A 6,000-nucleotide genomic window follows, 5' to 3' on the forward strand; every position below is an offset into this window, starting at 1 on the left:
AATGTGTATTCGGTTGTTTTGGGATGGAATGTTCTGAATAAGTCTGTGAAGTCCATTTGGTCCAGTGTGTCATTTAAAGTCTTTATTTCCTTGTTGATCTTTTGCTTAGATGTTCTGTCCCTTTCAGTGAGGGGGTTTGTTAAAGTCCCCCACTATTATTGTATTGTTGTTGATGTGTTTCTTTGCTTTTGTTATTAATTGCCTTATATAACTGGCTGCTCCCATGTTAGGGGCATAGATATTTACAATTGTTAGATCTTCTTGTTGGATAGACCCTTTAGGTAGAATATAGTATCCTTCCTCATCTCTTATTACAGTCTTTGGCTTAAAATCTAATTTGTCTGATATAAGGATTGCCACCCCAGCTTTCTTTTGGTTTCCGTTAGCATGGTAAATGGTTTTCCACCCCCTCACTTTCAATCTGGGGATGTCTTTGGTTCTAAAATGAGTCTCTTGCAGACAGCATATCGATGGGTCTTGTTTTTTAATCCAATCTGATAGCCTCTGTCTTTTGATTGGGGCATTTAGCCCATTTACATTCAGGGTAACTATTGAAAGATATGAATTTAGTGCCATTGTATTGCCTGTAAAGTGGCTGTTACTGTATATTGTTTGTCTTCCTTTCTGGTCTATGTTGCTTTTAGGCTCTCTCTTTGCTTAGAGGACCCCTTTCAAGATTTCTTGGAGGGCTGGTTTCGTGTTTGCAAATTCCTTTAGTTTTTGTTTGTCCTGGAAGCTTTTTATCTCTCCTTCAATTTTCAGTGACAGCCTAGCTGGATATAGTATTCTTGGCTGCATATTTTTCTCATTTAGTGCTCTGAATATGTCCTGCCAGTCCTTTCTGGCCTGCCAGGTCTCTGTGGATAGGTCTGTTGCCAATCTAATGTTTCTACCATGGTTGGTTACAGATCGCTTCTCCCGAGCTGCTCTCAGGATTTTCTCTTTGTCTCTGAGGCTCGTAAGTTTTACTATTAGATGTCGGGGTGTTGACCTATTTTTATTGATTTTGAGGGGGGTTCTCTGTGCCTCCTGGATTTTGATGCCTGTTTCCTTCCCCAAATTAGGGAAGTTCTCTGCTATAATTTGCTCCAATATACCTTCTGCCTCTCTCTCTCTTTCGTCTTCTTCTTCTGGGATCCCGATTATTCTAATGTTGTTTTGTCTTATGGTATCACTTATTTCTCGAATTCTGCCCTCGTGATCCAGTAGTTGTTTATCTCTCTTTTTCTCAGCTTCTTTATTTTCCATCATTTGGTCTTCGACATCACTAATTCTCTCTTCTGCCTCATTTATCCTAGCAGTTAGAGCCCCCATTTTTGATTGCACCTCATTAATAGCCTTTTTGATTTCGACTTGGTTAGATTTTAGTTTATTTCTTGAGAAAGCGTTTCTCTAATAACTTCCAGGCTTTGTTCGAGCCCAGCTAGTATCTTTAAAATCATCATGCTGAACTCTAGTTACGACATCGTACTAATGTCCGTATTCAGTAGTTCCCTGGGAGTCGGTACTGCCTCTTGTTCTTTTTGTTGAGGTGATTTTTTCTGTCTTGTCATTTTGTCCACAGGAGATTAGATGAATGAGAGAACAAAATGCTAACAGGGTAACAACGTCCCCAGAAAATGTACTCTAAAGAAATCAGAAAAGACCTGAAACCAGGGGAAAAGAAAGGGAAAGAAAAAAAAAAAGAAAAAGATAAAAACAAACAAAAACAGAACAAAACAAAACAAAAAAAACAGAATATGATCAAATATGATCAGGCTGGTGCATAGATCATTGCCACACACTAGATTTTGGGTATATTTTGGTCTGTTAGAAGAAAGTGCCTCCCAAAATTTTAAAGAAAGAAAAACTTATATATGTACAAAAATAAGGGTTAATACAATGAAGGGATGGAATATGACTGTAAAGATGAAAATTATAAAAGATTTTATAAAAGGAATTGATAAGATAAGTTGTTCGAAAAAAGAAAGAAGAGGATTTAAAAAAAAAAAGGGAGAGAGTGTGATCAGGCAGGAGACTAGAACAAAACCATACACTAGAGATTTAGGGTATATTTTGCTCTGTTAGAAGAAACTGTATCTCAAAATTTTAAAGAGAGAACAACTTATATATATATATGCCAAAAATAAGGGTAACTACTATGAAGGGATAGAATATGACTTTAAAAATGAAAAATAAATTTTTTTAAAAAAAGGGATTGATAAGATGTTGGTTGAAAATGGAAAAAGAAAAATTAAAAAAAAAAAAGACAGTTAAAAAAATTAACTTTGAAAGACTAAAGAATCATGGTAAAAAAGCCATGAATTCTCTGTCTGTATTCCCCTAGCGCTGGAGTTATGCCATTCTCATTGATCAGTAAAGTTGGTCTTGGCTGGCTGTTCTTGCTGATCTTCTGGGGGAGGGGCCTGTCGCCGTGGTTCCCAAATGTCTTTGCTGGAGGCGGAATTGCCCTGCCCTTGCCGATCCCGGTTAAGTAATCTGCTCAGGTTTGCCCTCAGGAGCTTTTGTTCCCTGCAAACTTTCCGTACAGCTTTGGAGGCTGAGAGTGAAAATGGCGGCCTCCCAATCTCCGCCCCGGAGGAGCCGAGACCTTGGGGCCCCACTCCTCAGTGCGGCCCCAGAGAAAAGCAGTCAGTCACTCCTGTCTCCCCGGTCTCTGGCCGCACTACGTGCTCACCGGCCTGTGACTGAGCATTTCTATCTCTGGCGCACGACCCCGTGTGGAGTCTCCAAACCCAGCAGATCCCTGCTTTGCACTCCCACGCCACTCCTCCCGGGGGAGGAAGGGGAGTCTCCCCGGATCTGCCGCTTGTTGGGTCCCTGCTGGAGGAGCAGTGGCCCGACTGTGCTGCGGATCACGATTTATGGCACCCCCGAGCTGAGAGCCCACTCCTCGGCTCCGTCTCTGCAGCCGGCTTCCCCGCTCCAATACCTGGGAGCTCTGCCGCACTCAGGCACCCCCGGTCTTTCTGTGACCCTGAGGGTCCTGAGACCACACTGTCCCGCGAGGGTTCCACCCCCCGCTTAGCCACCCGAGTGACGTCCCTCAGTGGAGCCGACTTCTAAAAGTTCCGATTTTGTGCTCCGCTGCTCTATCACTTTCCAGAAGTGGTGGACGGAGGCCCCTCCCCCACCGTCTATCCTCCCGAATATCGCCTTGGATTCACTTCTCCGCAAGTCCTACCTTCCAGAAAGTGGTGCTTTTCTGTTCAGAGAGTTGTTGCTATTCTTTTCTTCGATCTCCTGTTGAGTTTGTAGGTGTTCAGAATGGTTTGATACCTATCCAGCTGAATTCCTGGAACCAGAGGAAATCCAGGTCTCCTACTCCTGGCATGATTGATTATTAACTCAGTTTCCACCTTCTTCCCTGCCCCAGATGATGGGATGGGGGAGCTGTAAGTTCCAAGCTTCTAACCATCGCTTGGTTTTTCTGGTGACCAGCTTCCATCCTGAAGCTATCCCAGAATGCACCAAGAGTCACTTATTTGAACAAAGATGCTCCTATCACCTAGAAAATTCCAAGGGATTTAGGAGCTCTTTGTTTGGAACTGGGATCATAGACCAAATATTAGAATAAAGGTGCTCCTAGCAATTTATCATGTAGGGAATTACAGAGGCTTTAGGAGCTCTGACTATGGGGACAAAGACAAAATATATATTTCTTATTAGGTCACAATAACACAGTCTTCATATCAACTCCTCGAGGATAGATAATCTTCATTTTAGAGAAGAAGAAGAAATCAAAACATGGAAAATCATGAGGGCTTACCTTGATGCCAGGGGAAAAGGTAGGATCTTTTTCATTCAGACCTGGTTTTGTCTTTATCTCTTCTGGATGAAAATGGGATTTTAAGTCTAACTTTTTTAAAATTCAAAAGTCAGAAAGCTTTTATTCCTATTGCTTGTTAAGGTAAAATTTTTCAGTCTCTTAAATATGGATAGTGGCTTCAAACATAGTTTTCATTCCAGAAGTCAGGCCTATCTATTGGTGTTAACGCAGCTCCCCCTGAACTGACCTAACAATACTTGGGCTATTCTGCCTCTTCTCTTTGGGTGGGTGAGGAAAGTTTGTAGTTATGGTGGGAGACAGTGAGATGGTACTTTGGCTTTTTTTCTTGAATGTGGCTAAGCCAGGATGGGGGAAGTGTTAGCTGCTTTAGTAAAATGTTTTCCTTGACCTTCTGCTGGCCCTCATACTGAATGAGTCAGACATGGAGGCAAAAGTTTGCAAGGGGCTGTGTAGTTAATCTGTCTATATACAGCTGGGATATATAGTGTCATGAAGACTCTGAAATGAAGGCAGTAGTTTTTTCTGATTTTCACTTATTTATATATATATATATATATATATATATATGTATGTATAAATATATATATATATATATATATATGTATAAATATATATATATTTATATATGTATTAAAAATTGTTTTCAGTTTACTAGAGCTCAGTAGTTGTTACCATAAAATGTAAAGGCTCCTTAAGGCAATAAGAAACAATTCAGTGCCTGTTGTATGCCTAGTATTCCACCAGGGGTCTTATCTGTCTTTGATTTGTTGGCTTTTTATTCTTTATTGGAAAGTCCAGTCCACTTAGAGGAATTCTTTAAATGCTAAGCTTTATATATGTACACCTCCCTTGCCTTTCATATTTCTTGGTGACCATTTATTGCACATGTATTGATTTGAAAATATCTTTCAGATTTCTTTCTCAGCAGTTTTAATTTGTGCATCTTTGCCAAGAAAGGATTATATTTGTTGCCGTGCACATGCTTTATGGGGCTGTGTTCTTTTTTTCAATAATTGTTTTACTAGAGTCAATAGGAGGCTGGTTAATAGTTTTTCATATGGTAATAGAATTTTCTGAAGCAGAGAAAATGTAATTGTGAAATTTAAAAATAAGCAAACAAAGGCCAGAAGATTTAAGCAGTATATTTCCTGTAAGTACTGTGAACTTTGAAACCAGCAATATGTTTTTGCATTGGGGGAGGTAATAGCTTCAAAAATAAAACATACAATAAAAATATAGATTATAGCAGTAGGCAGTATGCATATAAAGATGCCTATGTGTGTGCATGGTAATATGTGTTCAGTCAGGACTTAGAAGACTAGGTTTTGTCACTCACCAGCTCTAAGAGGTCATTAAACCCGTCTGCCTCAGTGTTCTAGTTTGTAATAATACTTACCTTGCCCATCTCATTTCTAAGTATGTGATGAAATTAACTATGTGAAAGGACTGAAAATCATAGAGCCATTAAATTGTGAAATGTTGTTATAAGTCTGTTTATAACCAATTCACCATTGATTGTAGGATCATTTTTTTTTTTTTAAAGATTTTGCTTATTTGACAGAGAGAGTGGGGAGTCTGTTTCTCCCTCTCCCTCTGCCCCCTCTCCCCCGCTTGTGTGTGTGCTCTCTCTCTCTCTCAAATAAATAAATAAATAAAATCTTTAAAAAAATATTCTTACATGAGTGTGTGCATGTGTATGTGTAATTTTCCTTTATGATATTAGGCATGTAATGAAATTGAAGGATGGTATTCCAGGCAGATGAATGCCCATGGGAGTTTCCTATTTATGAGAAGTGTTGATACATAGAATTCATTTTAAGAGATGTTTAAAGTGATAAGTAAGTATTGTTACATTAATATATTTAGCCTCACTAAAGGTAGATATTTTTAGAATAATTTGACTTTAGATTTCTTTCCCTTTTTGGAGATGAGAAGATCATGAAATGATATAACAGAGAAAGGCTGATTATTGCTTGTGGTTCTCTAAAATGTTATAATAATCTTATAAGCTTCATATCTGAGCTACACTTTTTTTTTTTTTAAAGATTTTTTTTTTAAAGATTTTATTTATTTATTTGACAGAGAGAGACATAGCGAGAGCAGGAACACAAGCAGGGGGGGTGGGAGAGGGAGAAGCAGGCTTCCTGCAGAGCAGGGAGCCCGATGTGGGACTCGATCCCAGGACCCTGGGATCATGACCTGAGCCGAAG

The 6,000-nt window shown here is 39.4% G+C and overlaps 1 protein-coding gene across 2 annotated transcripts in view; it reads left to right on the forward strand.

Annotated features, from left to right (window-relative positions):
- IMMP2L (inner mitochondrial membrane peptidase subunit 2) overlaps window positions 1-6,000 on the forward strand; it is an 877,737-nt gene that overhangs the window by 373,626 nt on the left and 498,111 nt on the right. The gene's annotated exons all lie outside the window — the stretch shown is intronic.

This window comes from Phoca vitulina, unplaced genomic scaffold (genome assembly GCF_004348235.1).
Source record: "Phoca vitulina isolate PV1807 unplaced genomic scaffold, GSC_HSeal_1.0 scaffold4, whole genome shotgun sequence".
NCBI lineage: Eukaryota > Metazoa > Chordata > Mammalia > Carnivora > Phocidae > Phoca > Phoca vitulina.